The sequence below is a fragment of the Crinia signifera genome, chromosome 6 (assembly GCF_055691185.1).
Source record: "Crinia signifera chromosome 6, ASM5569118v1, whole genome shotgun sequence".
Lineage (NCBI taxonomy): Eukaryota > Metazoa > Chordata > Amphibia > Anura > Myobatrachidae > Crinia > Crinia signifera.
The window spans coordinates 281,278,034-281,300,407 of NC_139222.1; positions in this window are offsets into that span (position 1 = coordinate 281,278,034).

A 22,374-nucleotide genomic window follows, 5' to 3' on the forward strand; every position below is an offset into this window, starting at 1 on the left:
CGGGATAGATCAGTGCTGGACAGAGCAGACCGGGATAGATCAGTGCTGGACAGAGCAGACCGGGATAGATCAGTGCTGGACAGAGCAGACCGGGATAGATCAGTGCTGGACAGAGCAGACCGGGATAGATCAGTGCTGGACAGAGCAGACCGGGATAGATCAGTGCTGAACAGAGCTGGCCGGGATAGATCAGTGCAGGACACAGCAGACCGGGATAGATCAGTGCTGGACAGAGCTGGCCGGGTAAAGCAGAATAAACAATATGAGCAGGTGAGATTGGTGGTGGGGGGGGGGGGGGCTTCATCACCTCTTGGTAATAAGCACAAAACTTTGAAAGCTAGAGAACAGCTAATGTCTCGTTATCCTGCGTTCCCAGTGGTGCGTTACACAAGCCGCGTCTGTCGGCGGAATTAGGCAGTGTATGGTAATGTGGGCACCGGGCAATGCAGCGATTCAGCCTCAGGAGCAGATTGAAGAGGATGTGAATCACAGGCCATGTAGTTCCTGACAAGATATCACTCACATATTACACCTTCCTGATGTTCCTGTCAGCCCCTCAGCCGCAAGCTATGGAAATGGGCACTTATAGGACCCCGTGTATTCCTGAGATATCAGCCGAACAAATTTCTGCCTCCAATATTGCATGCAGAAAATGTGCACGATCAGGGGGTCTTAGGGAGGAGACCCCTAAATCCAGTGTAAATGGATAGCATCACTGGAGATAGGGCTCCCCCCCCCCCCCCCCCCCCCCCCCATCAGGTGCGTTGCTAGTGGTTCCTTTGATATCCATCATCCCTGCTCTCTACCGAACCTGCACTTTCCAGCTGCACATCATCCCTAAGAACTGACTGTTCCTTACCCTATTAATGCCCCAGTCATCTACCACCTGGACTACTGCAACCTACCGCTCCCTGCTCTTCCCTATTAACCTACTGTATCCTCATTGGCTGCTGCTTGTCTTCCTAACTCATCACCCTGATACAAGTTCTCCTTTCCCCCAATGCCTTCACTGGCTCCTCTTCCCCAACAGAAACCCTCACATTCATATCCCAATCACTCTGCTTCTGAATATCCCCGTGCCTCTGCACTGATTTCCTCCTTCCACTGCATATATCCAAAACTTCTCAAGTGCTGCCCCCTCAACCCATGACCTTGGGAACTCACTCCCCACAATATCAGACTACCAGCCTGCAGTGCTTCACACAGGCCCTGGAGACTTCCTGTACATTAAATATCGCCATCATTCCCTGCTCTCTACACTCAGGGCCTTATTCTGGTTCACTCCTTCTGGCAAATTCCTTCTTAGATGGACAAAACCATGTGCACTGCAGGTGGGGTAGATGTTACTTGTGCAGAGAGAATTAGATTCGGGTGGGGTTTAAGTGAGATCTATTTTGCAGTGTAAAAATAAAGCAGTCAGTATTTACCCTGAATAAACAAAATAACTCACCCAAATCTAACTCTCTCTGCACATTTTACATCTGCCCCACCTGCAGTGCACATGGTTTTTGTCCATCTAAGATAGGAATTTGCCTGAAGGAGTGAACCAGAATGAGGTCCTCAGTTCTCCATTTGACCAAGTCCTGCTGTGCCTGCGGCTATGCGTCTAAGAAAGCCGACACGTGATTGGCACACCTGTGACTCTCCCATAACATGGCCACTGAATGACTGTTTTTTGTGTGTACTAGTAGCCACCCCACAGCAGGGGTTAAAATGATGGAGAAATGGATGGAACTGAGTTCCACCACCTCTAATGGTAGAGGGACCTAGTTCCACCCCCACCACCGCCCTGCACAGTAGTTCCATCAGGGAAGCCTGTCCCAGCGGCTTCCTTTTCTGGCACGGCGTATGTGATATCATGCCATCACCGCCGCTGTAGTGAAGAACAACCACTAAGAGAAGCAGGCTCTGTGCTTGCTGAAGACAGGGTGAGAGGGGGCTAGAGGGACTCAGAGAGGTGGAGAAGCTACTGGTGGGACATAGGGCATGGAGCTGCTGGAGGAACGTGGGCGGATAAATGCTGGAGTGAGGCAGATTTGTTTATTAGGGGAACTATTGTGGGCATTATTTGTATAAAAAGGCACTACTACTGTAGGTATTATGTGTATAAGGGGCACTATTTTGGGCATTATGTAAGGGGCACTATTATTGTGAACATTATGCATAAGGGGAACTACTACTGTGGGCATTGTGTATAAGCAACACTACTGTGTGGCATACATGTATAAGGAGTAGCACTGTGTAGCGTAACATGAATAAGGGGCACTACTGATTACGTAATGTGAATAAGGGGCACTACTGATTAGCGTAATGTGAATAAGGGGCACTACTGATTAGCGTAATGTGAATAAGGGGCACTACTGATTAGCGTAATGTAAATAACAGTGGACTTTGATTATGATTGTGCTACTGTGAGGCAGAAATTTAATTGGTGATACTATTGTATGACAACACCCCCTCCTTATGGGGGGGGGGGGGGGGGGAGAGATATCAATGGCAGGGGAAATTTATTTATTTATTTACAGTGTCTTATATAGTGCAGCAGATTCCGTTACAGTTTCTTATATAGCGCAGCAGATTCCGTTGCGCTTTACAATAGTAAACAGTGATAAGACAAACTGGGTAGCAAAAGACAGACTTGGAGGTAGGAGGGCCCTGCTGCAAGCTTACAATCTATAGGGATAGGGAAATGAGTTCCCCCAGCTCTTAAGGACCAATTTAACCCCTGCCCCTCTGTCACTGCCCTAGACACCCATCACTTTTTCGCCACCTTTTTGATACTGTCGGAATTGGGCACAACAGCGTCTTTGTGTGCCAAAAAGGATTTCTGAAGTGTTTGAGAACCCGCAGGGTCTAATCCACACGGATCGCTAGTTAGAGAAAACCAGTGTATCACCGGCCCTTGTAAAATTCATTGCAAATAGCGATATATTCACAGACCATTCGCAGAAACCGAACCCTCAGTTTTTCCCATCTGAATAGGTCTAGGGCTTCCATTTATCTGCTAAAGAACCGGGCTGGAAGTAGTCATCGTGGATCTCAGAGATCCTCCCAAAAAATGCCTGGGCACACCAGCGTTTTTACAAACACCCAGAAAACGCCATGTGCCCGCCCCTCAATGCCAGCTTCCTGTCAATCAAGCTGCAACCGCTATGCATGCGGATATTTATTCGCTAATTGCGGCTGCATGTGTGCATTCGTTTGATAATCGAACGGTTTGCAAATTCTGCCAGACAGTTCCCCAAAAATTGTACAACTGTGATCAGTGGCCTTGTGTGCCAATGACTCGGATTCTTTCTGCCCAGCGTTCCCAGGTCACTGGGGCATGGAGGTGCTACTGTAATTATTTGTCACTCACTGACGGGTTTATGTACTAAGCTTTTTGAGAGAGATAAAGTACCAGCAATCAGCTCCTAACTGCAATGTTACAGGTTGCTTTTGAAAAATGACGGTTAGGGGCTAATTGGCTGGTACTTTATCTCTCTCCAACCCCTGCGTTATCTAAATAAGTCACTGTTGATGTGTCACTGACACTGAATTGATTGTCGATCATTGCACCGTTCCCTGTACAAGACTGCAGGCAGTTATATGTGACAAAGAAAATGATAATATTCCATCTCCATTCACCTAAAGGGAATAAAACACACAGACAGCGAGACAGGTTTCTGTTCGTTCATTAAGGGAACATTTATATATTCCCAGTCCGCGGCCAATCACCATTATACACATTAGCAGAAACCGTTCCTGAATAACGAATGTGCCCTTTGCCCTTTTGTCCAGCATTGACAATTACCCTGCGCGTCATTTCCTCTCGCCCCTCGCCAGGTTTGGGGGGGTGACACCGTTCTCTGCCCAGGACACAACACTGGGCCTGACATTAATATTTCCGGGCTAGGAATAATATTTAGCCTTATCTTGTTATTGTAACCTTTTCCCTGTCATTTCTGAGCACCCCCAGCAGGTGCCAGGTGGCACACGCGCCAGAAAAAGATGATCATCGTCTAATTAGAGCTCCAGACAGATGGCGTGTTGTAGAGACCGTAATTGGGGAGGAGGTCACCCGTGTGCATTGTGTACACTCCGGAGAACCCGCACGGACAGCAGCCAGCGCAGCCACCTCGCCGGGTGCACGTTGTATTCTGATGCATGCCAGCTTCTGGAAGCTCATGGAGCACCGTACAATTAAGTATTTCACCTCCGCAGACTTTATGGGAAAGCTCCGAACCGTTACAGTAATTAGGAAGTTTATCATCGATTGCGTTCTCGGTCACTGCGATAATATCCATAAATTATAACCGCCTGCAACGGCGTTCTGGGCTATAGGTTCTCTGCTTATTCCAATACGGAGCACCCAGCACATATACGTACACCAGCGGCACGCCTGAGACACTTCCAGGGGGCATCCTAGTTCACTTTCCGGCACCGGCGCCATTTACATATTTTTGCACAGCTGCTACAGGATCGCAGCTGCGGAGACGGGTTTTTATCCAGCCCTGTCGGTTGGAATCTTGTAACTGCTTGTTCTGTACATACAGGGTCCCATGCAGCGTAGAAAGGGAGTCGTCTGTAATTGTGCCTGCATTGAGCGCGACAATAAAAACATGGATGTGCTGGACAACTATCATCCATGCACTTGGTTCCATAACTGGAGTAGATGAGTCTGAATTCAGGCGTAAGTCAGTGATGGCTTCAAAGAACATGAGCAGTAGAGGATACAGCAGGGACCTAGCACAGGCACCATGTTCCCGGAAACACGCCAAGAGCCCCCAAGTCTGCTGTGGACTCTCCCGTTGCGCAGTAGACTCTGGGGCTGTTGGCATGTCTCTGAGAACATGGCGCCTGTGCTAGATTCCTGGTGTATTCTCTACTGCGCATGTGCAGGTCTCTGAGAACCTGAAAATATGCGCCACAAAACTGACTTAGTTAGGCTGCACTCTCAGTGATGTCACTGGTTCCTGGTGACTGGATAGGCTGCACTCTCAGTGATGTCACTGGTTCCTGGTGACTGGATAGGCTGCACTCTCAGGGATGTCACTGGTTCCTAGTGACTGGATAGGCTGCACTCTCAGTGATGTCACTGGCTCCTAGTGACTGGATAGGCCGCACTCTCAGTGATGTCATTGGTTCCTAGAGAATGGATAGGTTGCACTCTCAGTGATGTCATTGGTTCCTAGTGAATGGATAGGCTGCACAATAGGTGTGCACACTGGAGGGATGCACACCCTAATAACCAGCTTCTCCATCACCGGTGCCGCAGTCTCTGTCTGCGAAGGCCATTCTAGAGATGGCCACCATCTCAGAAGTGTGGATTCAGGGAGCGCTGTTAGGACCCCCTGGGCAACGAGCATGTAACCCCTCCCCTGGGCAACAAGCATGTAAGTCCCATTGGCAATGAACAAGTAACTCCTCCCTGGGCAATAAACATTTAAGTCCCCTTGGCAACGAGCATGTACAGTAACTCCTCCTAGCAATGAGCAAGTAACTTCCCCCATGGCAACGAGCATGTAAGTCTCCTTGGCAATGAGCATGTATCTCCCCCCTGGGCAATAAACATTTAAGTCCCATTGGCAATGAGAATGTAACTTCCCCAGTGGCAATGAGCATGTAAACCACCCTGTTCAACGAGAATGTAAACCCTGGCAAGAAGCATGTAACCTCTGACAACAAGAATGTAACCCCTGCCATTGAGCAAGAAACCACTGGCAACAAGCATCTAACCACTGACAATGAACATGTAGGTAAGCGGTACTTATGCCTGTAATATGTAATAGGCATTATTGTACGTGGTATAAAGTGTAAAGGGCATTAGGATGTGTGGTGTAATGGGATTAACGGTATGTGGCATAATATGTAATGAGCATTACGGTGATGTCACTGCATATTAGTAGATGGACGGGCTGTATGCTCAGTGATAGAGGCAGGACTCTGGGAGGCAAAGGAGTCACCTGCCGCAGGGTGCCTACTCCTAAGGGCACCCCCTCCTCCCCTGCAAGTTTGAATCAGTCAATTGCAGTTAATTGAAAGTGGTCTATATCGCTCCTCTGGCTGACTCCCCCTCCTAGCAGGACCATATACATTGCACTCTCTTTGTTTTAAACATAATATACAAAACATACATACTTACATACACACATGCATACATATATTTATATAAGGTGGAGTGTGTGTGTGGGGGCATATTTATCTTGCCTCCGGGAAACTGGTACGAACTTACGCCACTGCTCGTGATGTCACTATTAGTGAATGAAGAGGCTGCATTTTCAATGATGTCACTGGCTACTAGATACATAAATAAATAATAACATAATACCAGTGAAGACATTGGCTGCACACTCAGTGATGTCACTGGTTACTAATAAAGGGACAGGGGCTGCCTTTCTATGTAGACGATGGTTCCACTGTAAAATAAGCAGAATGATCATTTTCATTTTTCCCAGAGAATGGAGATGGGGGATTTTCTCTTTAGGGGTGTTATAGTAGAATTATTATAGTGAGCCATAAACAGCAATTTGAGGCGCCCCCCCCCCCCCCCCCCCCCCCCCCCCCTTGTACCAGCCTGCCACACGGCAATTGTGCAGAGTTTCTGTAAAGAATGGCTCAGAGGTATTGGGACCCTGATCCGCGACGAGAGGGGGGGGGGGTCAGATCAATCTCCTGCGCTTGTTCTAACAATGCTTTTAAAACTTGAGGAAGCTCCAATTTTTTCTCCAGATCAAAGTCTTGCGCTCGCAGTAAAGCAATCATGTGCAATTTGAAAATTATTGAAACCTTTTAGAAAGTTGTATGTGGATTTGATGTGTGTTTTTTTATTTGATGTGCCTGTCTCTAATCTCAATGTAGTGCCAGCTCCGTTTACATCTTCCCTGGGCCTCTGGGTACCGCGTACGGTGACAGGCGCCGTGTTACTGGGTAGCTGGCATGCTTTGTTTGGCAAGCAATTAGCTGGGTGCTCTATCTTGCTGTGACAAAGCATTTCACGAGGGTCTCTCCAGAGGTGCGGCCGTTCTTCACAGACATAGAGGTTAACCGCGGGTTAGGATAAAATATTTGTGCGATTCTAGACTGCAAGCACTTGTACTAAGGAGGTAAAACCCAATTAAACTGCTCTGTATTCAGTATTCCAAATTTAAAGCAACACCCTTAGATTGGATTCCGGGACGTTACTGGGCTTTGTTTTTGAAGAACATGTGACAGTCGCCTCATCCCAAAAAACTTTTGGGTACTTGTTTCCTAGAAGGGCGCCCACGATTTTGATCTTAGGCATCGCAAGGAAAAAAAAAATTGCATGCGATGAGACCGACGCGATTACCGCGATTTTACATAGGGAACAATGTTAAATGGCCCAATTGACCCGATTTCACATAGGGAACAATGTTAAATGGCCCACAGAGGCCAAATATCCACCCTGAAGTGTGAAATGGCCCCCCCAATTGTTAACGCCACCCCACGATCAACGTCAACCCGAAGCGTGGCGAGCGCAGCGAGCCCGCGAGGGGCGGCGGTACGCTCCTCCAACCTTTTCATACCCCCACTATCCATGTCGGCGTGGAGTCGAGAATAGAAGCATGGCGAGCGCAGCAAGCCCCGCGAGGGGACGCGGAACACGCTCCTGAAGCGTGGAGAGCGCAGCGAGCCTTGCGAGGGGACACAGATTACTTAACATGTATTCTGCGTCCGCTCGCCACGCTTCAGGCTCGGTGGCTCGCTGCGCTCGGCACACTTTCTATTTTCAACTCCACACCGACGTGGATAGTGGGGGTATGAAAAGGTCGGAGGACGCATACTGCTGCTCTCGCCACACTTCAGGTTGACGTTGATCGTGGGGTGGCGTTAACAATTGGGGGGACCATTTCACACTTCAGGGTGGCTATTTGGGGTCTGTGGGCCATTTAACATTGTTCCCTATGTAAAATCGGGTCAATTGGGCCATTTAACATTGTTCCCTATGTAAAATCGGTAATCGCGTCGGTCGCGCCGCATGCGATGCGACCGACGCGATTTACATTTTACCATGCATTTCTATGTAAAATCGCGGCCATCGCATGCCATTATAATGGCATGCGATGTACATGCGATGCCCGCGATGGGCGCCCTTCTAGGAAACAAGTACCAACTTTTGTCAATTCCTCACTTTTATATCCCGAGGGCCCTTTAAAACCATAAGAAAACATTTTTAAAAATGACAATTGAAATTGTAGTAGTAGTTCGTTTATTTATAAGGCACCACAAAGTGTCCGCAGCGCCGTACATACCGAACCTGTGGACTTTCAACGATTGGGGAACTAGAAGTATCAGCATTCCCCATATTAATGTAAAACACCATGTAGATTGTTCTGCTAAGCACAAAAAGCCCCATTTTCAAAATGGAGGAGCGGGATGTGTGGGGAGAAATAAAGGGCCTGGTTCAGGTGGACTGTAAGCTGCGAAAATCGCTTATTCTCCGAGTACTGAAACGCTGAGCGAGGGAATGACCACCCCCCCCCCCTCACTATGCCAATGTTCGCCCTGGCATTTGAATGGATGAGTACGCCCCCTTGCAGATAATGATGTCAGCTGCCCATCCCGTGCAGGTTTCAGCACTCCTGCGTTCTTGGAGACACCCACCATTTTTATGGGCAAACGCCAGCCCCCTGTGCGCCTCCTTCTTGCCCACCTCTGTGCCAACACCTCTGTGACCGTGGAAGTTTGCCCAGTGGCCCTGCACTTGCGGATATTCGCATATAGGTAGAGCCGCACCATCGATCCCAGGACCGAATTTGCTGCTGTCACTGCTGACTGTAATATGGACACGGTTAGGTCTGTAGTATTGGGTTCAGGCTTGCTATAGCGTATTATGATGTAGAATATGTGGCGTCACTGCTGGGTAGTATGCCGATACACAGAGCAATGCCCTGATGACCATTCCGGCACCTGCTGATATAGCTCTGTACAGCTGCAGGTGTATTTGCCCATACAGTACAGCATGGACAGCTCTATACCTGACTGCTGGTCCCAGGCTGCACCTGAGTTCTCACCGATGTTCAGTGAGCCAGCGGGGGCAGCGGTACACAGTGAGTGTATCAGAACTAGGCTGACGTGCTGTGTGTTTGACGGGGATATCTCTTGGTCTTGGTAGACAAGATTGTTATTAGCCATTGGTGCAGACGCCATCAATGGTTGCAATCGATGGTGATTCTGTACTCAGCCATCGATGGTGGTAAACTATTTGATGGATAGTTTTAGCTATCGATGGTTAACCATTATATTTGACTGAATGGCCCGTGGGCTAATCAGAACTTGGGGCGGGACTTCCAGGTGTCGGGGGCGGAGCTATGATCCGTGTCCCTAATTGTTCTTGTGGCTTCACAGGTCACAGACAGCACTCTGTGTAATAATAATGCACAGATAGCGCTCTGCTTAATAACAAAGCACAGACAGCACTCTGCGTAATAATACTGCCCAGGCAGCACTCTGTGTAATAACAGCTCACAGACAACACTCTGCATAATAATAGTGCACAGATAGGGCTCTACTTAATAACAGCTCACAGACAACACTCTGCGTAATAATAGTGCACAGATAGCGCTCTGCTTAATAACAAAGCACAGACAGCACTCTGCGTAATAATAGTGCCCAGGCAGCACTCTGTGTAATAACAGCTCACAGACAACACTCTGCATAATAATAGTGCACAGATAGGGCTCTACTTAATAACAGCTCACAGACAACACTCTGCGTAATAATAGTGCACAGATAGCGCTCTGCTTAATAACAAAGCACAGACAGCACTCTGCGTAATAATAGTGCCCAGGCAGCACTCTGTGTAATAACAGCTCACAGACAACACTCTGCGTAATAATAGTGCACAGCTCACAGACAAAAGAGCTATGTTTAATATCAATTAGCTCACAGGCAACAAAATGGTGCATGTACAGTATTCTGCATAATATTTACATAGACAGCACTCTGAATAATCACATCACTGACAGCAGTCTGATAACAGCACAGGGACGGCATTCTGCATAATAACAGTCCACAGACAGCACTCTGCATAATAACAAATCACAGACAGCACTCTGCATAATAATAGTGCCCAGGCAGCACTCTGTGTAATAACAGCTCAAAGACAACACTCTGCTTAATAAAAGCTAATAGACAGAAGAACTTTGTGTAATAACAGCTCACAGGCAACACTCTCAATAATAATGGTGCATATACAGAATTCTGCATAAAATTAAATATCTCTTATATATTTGGCTACAACTGTCACTCAAAGTGTGTCTGAAGCTGTAACGCTGGGTGGAGCCTCTGACTCACATGACTGACTCACACGACAGAGAACCAGCCCAGTGAGCCCACAGAAGTCTGCCTCTCCATGTTACACAGCAAAGACACAGCTACTCACCAGACACACCAGGTGAGCGCCCCGCCCCTCCATACCTCCCAACATGACCCTCTCCAGGAGGGACAGAATGCTCTGTTTGTGGACTTCCATCTTAATTTATGATTGTCATCACCTGTTTTAAACAGGGTAATTGATAAGAAAGGTGTTTAAGCACAGGTGATGGTAATCCATAAATTAAGAAGAAAGTCCAGAAACAGAGCAATGTGTCCCTCCCCCCCCCCATTCACGGCAACCCCATGATTAAATGGCACATGCAAAACACTGACATGGCTATGGTCGACAAAGAAAAGGTTGACATGAGTGTTTGAAGATTTATTTTTCACTTTTTCAATGTTTTCATATTCATTCTCATGTGTCGACATGGACACCAATGAAGTGCCACACTTATGTCAACATTTACATGTGTTGACCTTTCTGTGTTGATTTTTTCTTGTGGCGATTCGCGGCACCCCCGGCGACCCCCCTCCCGCGATTCACAGCACACCCCCCCAATTTGCGGCGACTCCCGCGATTTGCGGCCCCACCCCGTGATACACCCCCTCCTGCGATTTGTGGCACCCCGCGACCCCCCCTCCCACGATTTGTGCCAACCCCCCAGGCCCCCCCTTCCTCGCGGTACCCCCCACCCCCCGCGACCCCCCTACCGCGATTCCCCCCCCTGTCATTGCGGCAACCCCCCGCCCCTGCGACCCACCCTCCCACGATTCACTGCAACCCCCCGCGTCCCCCCCTCCCACGATTCGCGGCACCCACACCCCCCCCCGCTACCCCCCCTCCCGCAATTCACGTCATCCACCCGCGACCCCTCCTCCCGTGATTCGCGGACACACCTCACCTCCTCCCTCTCCCCCCCCCCCCGCTCGCGATTCACGGCAACCCCAGGATTAAATGGCACATGCAAAACACTGACACGGCTTTGGTCGACAATGAAAAAGGTTGACATGAGTTTTTGAAGATTTATTTTTCTTTTTTGAATGTTTTCATATTCATTCTCATGTGTCGACATGGACACCAATGAAGTGCCACACTTATGTCAACATTTACATGTGTTGACCTTTCTGTGTTGATTTTTTCTTGTAACAATTTTTTTACAGTGACAACTATGTGCACGTCAACCTACACATCATCAACCAATTCTTTGTATAATATATAACACCTGTTCTGTTTTACTGTAGGTGTTTTAAGTCAGATCTTTTACTGCTACTTTTACTGTTTATGTAAATGCATTCTGAATGACAGCAACATCCTACCATCCTTCTACAAGAATATATAACCAACTAGGTCATGGGTCCTCAAACTGCGGCCCTCCAGATGTTGTGAAACTACAAATCCCAGCATGCCTTGCCACAGTTTTGCTATAAGGGAGTGTTAAAACGGTGGCAAGGCATGCTGGGATTTGTAGTTTCACAACATCTGGAGGGCCGCAGTTTGAGGACCCATGAACTAGGTGATTTATCGTGCCCCGTGCCCCCCTCCCGCAATTCACGGACCCCCCGCACACCCCCCCACGATTCATGCCCCCTCCCATGATCCACGTCACCCCCCGCACACCCCCCCTCCCGCAATTCGCAACCCCCCCTCCCGCAATTCACGCCCCCTCCCACGCTTTGCGGACCCCCGCCCTCTCCCGCGATTCGCGGACACCTGCGCCCCCTCCCTCCCTTGATTCACGGCACCCCCCACGCCCCTCCCACAATTCACGGCACCCCTAAGCCCCTCTTTAGTCCCCGTATACTCACACACCCCTATCACTACCCAGCTTCCTGCTCTCCTGAACCGTAACTTCCACCACTGGGGATTCGCTGACCCTGTTTTGGCCACATGCCCCTATCATGCCTCATAGCCCAGCCTCCTGCTCTCATGTACCCTAACTCCCACCCAGTAGGAGGAGACACTGACTCAGGGCCACCATCCTGTACTCCTGTACTGCCACACTGGACCCTCACCCACTGGCAGAAGCTGCACAGTATCTCCCACCCTCCTCTTTAGTCCCCCTTATGTCCACACACCCCTATCACTACCCAGCCTCCTGTTTTCCTGTGTCGTGACCTCCGCCAGTGGGGAGCCGCTGACTCAAAAACACCCTACTATACTATTGCACACACACACACCTAAACAACATGCACACCCCCCCCCCCCCACACACCCACAAATGTCACTGTACCATCCACACTATCAATGTACATCTTACTCTGTAACCGCTTTTTAATTAAACAAAACAATACACGCCCCCTTCCACATCATATGCTCTCTATTTACAGTAACACATTTCACCTATAACTCAAGTTGCAATACAGGGCATCTTTCATACAATTCTAACCATCTTTCTCATATACAAATGTTCACAAATTAAGGGGGCGCAGCCCCTTACGACAGTGTGAAGAGCGCCCGTAGGGCGCGATGAATCACCTAGTATATATATATGTACTGTCTTAGCTATAACAGTAGCATATTGTAGATAGGGAGGAAAGCAGGCACGATTTATGGGTCTGTCGAGAGGGGGCGGGGCCAAATGATACATTTGTAATGGAACCGCATCATATTGGCTTCACCCTCTGTTCTTCCCACTGACCCGCAGGGCTTAGTAATATCATGCTCGGTCTCTCTCCTCTTCCATGGGAAGTTTCTGGGTATTCAGAATCCCCCCTTGTATGCACTATTGGCAGTGACTGGCAGGTAAAATGGCAGGGCCTACGTGGGCGCACATGGGGTTGGCCAATCTCCTAGGAGTGTTGTGTGCGTGGTTACATACTCAGAAGCTGCAATCTGATGGAGAATCTGCGAGACGCCGCATACAGCCGCTCTCAGGCAAATACAAACTGGAGCAATGTCCCCATTTCATCCTGTTAGATGTAGCGAATAGAGGAATCTGCAGTTACACACGGACACCCCAATCCCCCCGTCAGATGTCTAGCTGCCTGAGGGGAATTGTCAGCCCGGTGGAACCGCCACGGAGAACACGGATCCAGACAAGAACCGATGTATTAAAAGAGTTTTGTAACACAAGAAGAAGTTTGCACTGATTGATTATGCATTAAGGGTTTTAAATGTGGGTCATTCAGGGAACCCATGTATAATTCTGACTTAAACTACAGAGAACTGGAGAGAGAAACTTCTCCAATTATTTGATGAAAATCTATTTAAAGGAGACGGATCATTAAAATACAGTCGAATTGAAACTTAATTGGCCGCTGCAATTTACTTACAGGGATTTTCCATCCTTCGACGACTTTAATATATTGATTTCCAGCATCCTCATGAAACTTTTATCAAATACATGATGCATTTTGCTCCAATTTGTCGTCCTGAGTGCATTCGCACCGCGCATTTCCGGGAACTTGGCAACTACAGGTCGCACGGAAATATATGCATTTTAATCTGCGTACTGATGTTCTAAGGGGGATATTCTGGTTGACTCGTTCAGATGTGAATTCAACCATACCCCGCCTTGCGAATGGCGCCTGGCCGGCAACCGTTCACAAGGTGGTTTCGCACGCAGGGCTGGCGAACGGATGTTACACAGTAACATCCATTCGTATACTTGTGGTATGTGCCCCCATCTCTCGATGCTCGGTGACCATTGAATGATGGCGAAGGCGCGGGCAATATAAAAGTGACTCTAAAATCACTTCTTATATGCATGGAAGCTTGGGGGGAAGTGGACGGGCAGCTGCCCACGCCCCGCACCCACGTCATCGGCTATTAGCATGACAACGCCCATGCACTGGGCTTTCCCATATGCCAATGGGCCAGCCCCATCCCTCCCCGACCTCCACGCGCAAAGATTGTTCGGCGTTTATGCACGCACCCAGCCGCATGCATTTGCGCAATCGCAAAACATTGGACCGCCTGCGAACGGACCTGCATAAGGTCCTGAGTGTAGGTAAATCTCTGCTTCCTAGAGTACTTCCATCAAATTCCACATCAGTTTTTTTTCTTTGCATTGCCTGGATCTTTCAGGCCATGGATATGATACACATTAGCTCTGCCCACAGTATCTGCAGAGCAGTTTTGCATCATATCCAATGGCAATTGAAATAAATAAGCCTGCTTTAGTGACAAAGTCCTGCAATTGTTCATTTTAAAACCCAGGAATTTTTTAATTTGAAAAGCTGCAACAGAGGTTCCGCTATGTACCCTAGATGTTCCGCTATGTACCCTAGATGTTCCGCTATGTACCCTAGATGTTCCGCTATGTACCCTAGATGTTCCGCTATGTACCCTAGATGTTCCGCTAAGTACCCTAGATGTTCCGCTACGTACCATAGATGTTCAGCTACGTACCCTAGATGTTCCGCTATGTACCAAAGATGTTCCGCTATGTACCAAAGATGTTCCGCTATGTACCCTAGATGTTCCGCTATGTACCCTAGATGTTCCGCTATGTACCCTAGATGTTCCGCTATGTACCCTAGATGTTCCGCTATGTACCCTAGATGTTTAGCTATGTACCCTAGATGCAGCCTGTTGATTCATTAGGCGGTACGGACATCTATGAGGTGTGAGGCACCGAAGCGGATACCTGATCCTCGTGAAAGGAACAAGCCTAAATACTGATTAAACCCACAATATTGCAGCCTCTGCTGTGTACAGGCTATAGCAGGGCTGTTGAGAGGGCCATTGGGCACATGTACAAGAGAGGGTGTGGCCAAATTGTGGTTAGTGACCATAAAAGACTGCGGGAACGATTAGTACCTGCCGTACCCCACTCTCTGTGCCACTGGCAATAGACATTTTAAAGATGTTTTTAAATGATACATTTCAATGACAGGTGACAATTTATGTTGGATATAAATCTCCAAAACTTTAAACGGATTCGGTATGAAATGCCGGTGGTCGGAATCCCGACAATCAAAATACAGACGCCGGAATCCTGACCGCCGAAATGCCGACAAGAGGGGGTGGATCGCCCACCATTGTGGGCTCGCTACGCTCTGCACACTATTTTATTCTCCCTCTATGGGTGTCGTGGACACCCATAAAGGGACAAAGTGTCGGCATTGCGGCGGTCGGGATTCCGGCGTCAGTATTTCGCCCGTCGGGATTCCGACCGCCGGCATATTGACCACATCCCCTTTAAACATACAATAACAATAATAAAAAAAAGTGGCAATCCAATAGATTGTAAGCTCTTCAGCCTCAATACTCAGGAAGCAGCTATCTGTGTACAGTACGGCTGCCTTCTCTCTCTCTCACTCTCGGAAGAGCCGGGCTCAGCGTAATTAGAATTGCAGTGATAACCTGTGGGAACTGGTGATTTGGGCATATTTTATTTAACCACTTTAGTGAAAGGTAATATTCAGCCGCTGTGATCTATGGCAGAATTACAATTTTCCAGGTCAAGGAGGGATTTTGATACGAGGAGGCTGGGCAGAATCGCTGTAAAATCCTATGAGCTGTCGTTAAAAATAAATGAGAAAATAGGTTATCCTGGAGTCATTGTACAAGAAAATCAATAAGCTACGTCTATTCACTTGGGCTATCAAAATCCTTGAAATTTGAACAAAAGTTTCACGTTTCGTGAGCTGCCGGTTTTGAAATGTAAGTGGTGGGCGCTCAGCGGAGAGCAATTCATTGTTCTACGCCTTCCGACAGGAGGTACAACCTTGTTAAGCTTTGATATGAGACATTAGGAGCCCCACATGTGAGCAGACGGGGCCGAGCCTTAAATAGCTCCTTATAAATCAATATAAATTGTAAAATTATGTGAGGGATTAGGAGGTTCTAAGGATGGAGAGCGCCCAGGGCAGCGGATCGGCTTATTAGCGCCCCCCCCTCCCTCCCCCTGGTTATCCCAATATGTGGCCACTAATGTACAGTATACCGCTTTATGTGGTTCACATTGGGTAAGGGGCTCAGCTAAACCAAAGGGAGGGCAAGTGGATTCTGGAGCCGCCATTCAAGCTGCAAGGTGACGCACAGGCAACACATGAGTCTGTCTTGTGGAGTTGCCCTAAGAGGTGCCTGGTTACCTGGACAGGTGTGCAGCTTCCTGCACCAGGTCTCCTCTATGCAGTACACATGATGTCATGAGGGCATGTGCGCTGAGGATGGGGGTGGAGGGAGAACCCTGGGGGCATGTCTAGGGAACTGAGGAACCATGGCATGGCACTGCTTAGGGTGTCCAGCCTTCTCCTACGAGGAGGTACCGGGGTTATTGCAGTAACCTGTGCTGCATGAACCTAATGATGAGAAAGGTGTTACTTGCAGTCCCCATAGTTAGTACAATTTGGGCAGAAAACGCACCCGTTGTGTCTTACAGCAAGTGATTCCTATGTGTTCTTTTAGTGCGAAGACTCAAGGATGCAGCCGCTAACTTGGGGGATGTACTCTGAGCCGTAGGCTTGCTGTAACCACTTGGACATGGTAGCGCCTGCTTGCCGATGCTAGTATCAGCCCCCTCTTGGTGTAGAAGCTTGTGTCCGACTGTACTTGGAACACCATCAGTAGCAACATCATTTCCTCGTGCAGCACCTCGTGTGCTATAAATCCAGCGGTGGTACAGTATTGGCAGAAACAAATAGTGCACGTGGATAACAGAGGAGGATTTTCAACAAGACAACCTAGTCACCTGCCTAGGGCCCAGTAGGTCCCAATGGGCCCCATAAAGATACAGTATCCTGTCTGTCCAAAATGTTTCCAGAGAAACATTGCGTGACTACTGTGATGTCATGACATCACATGGACCTGTGCACACTAGCAAAGTCTCTTTGATGTTCTTGGATAGGATACAAACTATACAAACACACAGAATGGTCCCATCCAGTGTATCATCTCCTGTATGTGGGCAATCAGGTTACTGTATATGTGACCCAGTTATTAGGCTACTTCCTAAACACCTAGAGCCTGGTTCAAATTTGTACACAATGCCGATGGTTACGCAGCTGAGCATTTCACCGGTTGACTGTGCGCACGTCAAGGTTCTCTATCGATGCCGTCTGCTATCAGCAGGCTTTTATAGCTGGCACATGCATTGCGGCCCATACGCTTATGCAGTGTATCAATAATCGACTGCTGTGCAAACATGCGACTGTGCGATTAGACCTGAATCAGGCCCAAGGTCCATTGCACCCTGGTTTACAAATTGATGCTGCATGGATGAATCATGACTGAACATTGGATGGGCCATGAATGAGAGCTGGGTGGGTCGTGACTGTACCTTGGATGGTCTATGAATGAGAGCTGGGTGGGTCATGACTGAACCTTGGATGGTCTATGAATGAGAGCTGGGTGGGTCATGACTGAACCTTAGATGGGCCATGAATGAGAGCTGGCTGGGTCATGACTGTACATTGGATGGTCTATGAATGAGAGCTGGGTGGGTCATGACTGAACCTTAGATGGGCCATGAATGAGAGCTGGCTGGGTCATGACTGTACATTGGATGGTCTATGAATGAGAGCTGGGTGGGTCATGACTGAACCTTGGATGGTCTATGAATGAGAGCTGGGTGGGTCATGACTGAACCTTGGATGGTCTATGAATGAGAGCTGGGTGGGTCATGACTGAACCTTGGATGGGCCATGAATGAGAGCTGGCTGGGTCATGACTGAACCTTGGATGGGCCATGAATGAGAGCTGGCTGGGTCATTACTGAATATTGGATGTGCCATGAATGAGAGCTGGATGGGTCATGACTGAATATTGGATGGGCCATGAATGAGAGCTGGGTGGGTCATGACGGAATATTGAATGGGCCATGAATGAGAGCTGGGTGGGTCATGACTGAACCTTGGATAGGTGATGAATGAAAGATGAATAGGTCACAAGTGAACCTGGGGTGAGCCACACATGAGAGCTGGATGGGTCATGACTGAACCTTAGATGAGCCCTGCATGATGTGGCTGGATATCTGATAAATTAATTAAATATGGGTGGATTACGACTGAACCTTGGATGGGCAATGAATGAGAGCTGGGTGGGTCATGACTGAACCTTAGATGGGCCATGAATGAGAGCTGGCTGGGTCATGACTGTACATTGGATGGTCTATGAATGAGAGCTGGGTGGGTCATGACTGAACCTTGGATGGTCTATGAATGAGAGCTGGGTGGGTCATGACTGAACCTTGGATGGTCTATGAATGAGAGCTGGGTGGGTCATGACTGAACCTTGGATGGGCCATGAATGAGAGCTGGCTGGGTCATGACTGAACCTTGGATGGGCCATGAATGAGAGCTGGCTGGGTCATTACTGAATATTGGATGTGCCATGAATGAGAGCTGGATGGGTCATGACTGAATATTGGATGGGCCATGAATGAGAGCTGGGTGGGTCATGACGGAATATTGAATGGGCCATGAATGAGAGCTGGGTGGGTCATGACTGAACCTTGGATAGGTGATGAATGAAAGATGAATAGGTCACAAGTGAACCTGGGGTGAGCCACACATGAGAGCTGGATGGGTCATGACTGAACCTTAGATGAGCCCTGCATGATGTGGCTGGATATCTGATGAATTAATTAAATATGGGTGGATTACGACTGAACCTTGGATGGGCAATGAATGAGAGCTGGGTGGGTCATGACTGAACTTTGGATGGGCCATGAATGAGAGCTGAATGGGTCATGACTGAACCTTGAATGAGTCCTGAATGATGTGGATGGATAGCTGATGAATTAATGAAATCTGGATGGATTACGACTGAACCTTGGATGGGCCATGAATGAGAGCTGGGTGGGTCATGACTGAACCTTGAATGGGCCATGAATGAGAGCTGGGTGGGGCATGACTGAATATTGGATGGGCCATGAATGAGAGCTGGCTGGGTCATGACTGAACCTTGGATGGGCCATGAATGAGAGCTGGGTGGGGCATGACTGAATATTGGATGGTCTATGAATGAGAGCTGGGTGGGTCATGACTGAACCTTGGATAGGCGATGAATGAAAGATATATAGGTCACAAGTGAACCTGGGGTGAGCCACACATGAGAGCTGGATGAATCATGACTGAACCTTGAATGAATCCTGAATGATGTGGATGGATAGATGATGAATGAATGGAATATGGATGGATTACGAATGAACCTTGGATGGGTCCTGAATGAGAGCTGGATGGGTCATGACTGAACCTTAAATGAGTCCTGAATGAGGTGGATGGATAGCTGATGAATTAATGCAATCTGGATGGATTACGACTGAACCTTGGATGGGCCATGAATGAGAGCTTGGTGGGTCATGACTGAACCTTGGATGAATGAGAGCTGGGTGGGTCATGACTGTACCTTGGATGTTCTACAGTATGAATGAGAGCTGGGTGGGTCATGACTGTACATTGGATGGTCTATGAATGAGAGCTGGGTGGGTCATGACTGAACCTTGGATGGTCTATGAATGAGAGCTGGGTGGGTCATGACTGAACCTTGGATGGGCCATGAATGAGAGCTGGGTGGGTCATGACTGAACCTTGGATGGGCCATGAATGAGAGCTGGGTGGATCATGACTGAACCTTGGATGGGCCATGAATGAGAGCTGGGTGGGTCATGACTGTGGAAGAGTCCTGAATGATGGATAATGATTACTAAGATTAGAGGGAACATATAGGAGAAAGTAAAAGCTTGTCTGTGGTATGTTGCTTTTTGTTTATTTGTGATTCCTATGTAGAGCCCCCACTGACGGAGGAATTTGAGTCGCACTTGTGTATAACAGGTAACGTAATTTACAGTAATGGCTAGTTGTACATTCCACTAATGGGGCACTACTGAAGATTGTGTCAGCGAGAGATAAGGAGGCTACGATGCTAGAAAGTCCACCTCAGATGTAATAAGATTGCAGGCTTCAGGTTCAGCTATTGCTAATAGTACTGGAACCAACTTACACAATACTGTGCACATTGTATTAAAGCAAACACACAACACAATACTGGTCAACCTATACTTTTCCCTTTCAAAGAGCTCTCTGAGATCACTTGGAACATGCAACTTCTGTTTCCACAGCCATGCACTGATGTACCCAACTCTACAGAGTTTACACAGGCGTTATTGCTGCATTTATGCTTGTACTTTATTTTAAAGACAGGTGTAAAACTGCACAGCCCATGAATAATGCATCTGTGAGTGTTTCCAATTGTGTAGGTAGCATTGAGGTCTTATTTTAACACAGAGCCTAAAATGCGGCACAGATCTACACATATACAGTAAAATGCCGGAAATAAGCAGCACAGACACACACATGGAGAATGCAGGAAATACCAGTGCAGAGACACACATGGAGAATGCAGGAAATAACAGTGCAGAGACACACATGGAGAATGCAGGAAATACGCAGCACAGAGACACACATGGAGAATGCAGGAAATACGCAGCGCAGAGACACACATGGAGAATGCAGGAAATACCAGCGCAGAGACACACATGGAGAATGCAGGAAATACCAGCGCAGAGACACACATGGAGAATGCAGGAAATACGCAGCGCAGAGACACACATGGAGAATGCAGGAAATACCAGTGCAGAGACACACATGGAGAATGCAGGAAATACGCAGTGCAGAGACACACATGGAGAATGCAGGAAATACGCAGCGCAGAGACACACATGGAGAATACAGGAAATACGCAGCACAGAGACACACATGGAGAATACAGGAAATACGCAGCACAGAGACACACATGGAGAATGCAGGAAATACCAGCGCAGAGACACACATGGAGAATACAGGAAATACGCAGTGCAGAGAGACACATGGAGAATGCAGGAAATACGCAGTGCAGAGACACACATGGAGAATGCAGGAAATACCAGTGCAGAGAGACACATGGAGAATGCAGGAAATACCAGTGCAGAGAAACACATGGAGAATGCAGGAAATACGCAGTGCAGAGACACACATGGAGAATGCAGGAAATATGCAGCGCAGAGACACACATGGAGAATGCAGGAAATATGCAGCGCAGAGACACACATGGAGAATGCAGGAAATACGCAGCGCAGAGACACACATGGAGAATACAGGAAATACGCAGCGCAGAGACACACATGGAGAATACAGGAAATACGCAGCACAGAGACACACATGGAGAATGCAGGAAATATGCAGCGCAGAGACACACATGGAGAATGCAGGAAATATGCAGCGCAGAGACACACATGGAGAATACAGGAAATACGCAGCACAGAGACACACATGGAGAATGCAGGAAATACGCAGCACAGAGACACACATGGAGAATGCAGGAAATACGCAGTGCAGAGAGACACATGGAGAATGCAGGAAATACGCAGTGCAGAGACACACATGGAGAATGCAGGAAATACAAGTGCAGAGAGACACATGGAGAATGCAGGAAATACCAGTGCAAAGACACACGTGGAGAATGCAGGAAATACGCAGCGCAGAGACACACATGGAGAATGCAGGAAATGCGCAGCGCAGAGACACACATGGAGAATGCAGGAAATACGCAGCACAGAGACACACATGGAGAATGCAGGAAATACGCAGCGCAGAGACACACATGGAGAATGCCGGAAATACGCAGTGCAGAGACACACATGGAGAATGCAGGAAATACGCAGAGCAGAGACACACATGGAGAATGCAGGAAATACCAGCGCAGAGACACACATGGAGAATGCCGGAAATATGCAGCACAGAGACACACATGGAGAATGCCGGAAATACGCAGCACAGAGACACACATGGAGAATGCAGGAAATACCAGCGCAGAGACACACATGGAGAATGCAGGAAATATACGCAGCACAGAGAGACACATGGAGAATACAGGAAATATGCAGCACAGAGACACACATGGAGAATGCAGGAAATACCAGTGCAGAGACACACATGGAGAATGCAGGAAATATGCAGCGCAGAGACACACATGGAGAATGCAGGAAATACGCAGCGCAGAGAGACACATGGAGAATGCAGGAAATACCAGCGCAGAGACACACATGGAGAATGCAGGAAATACGCAGCACAGAGACACACATGGAGAATACAGGAAATACCAGCGCAGAGACACACATGGAGAATACAGGA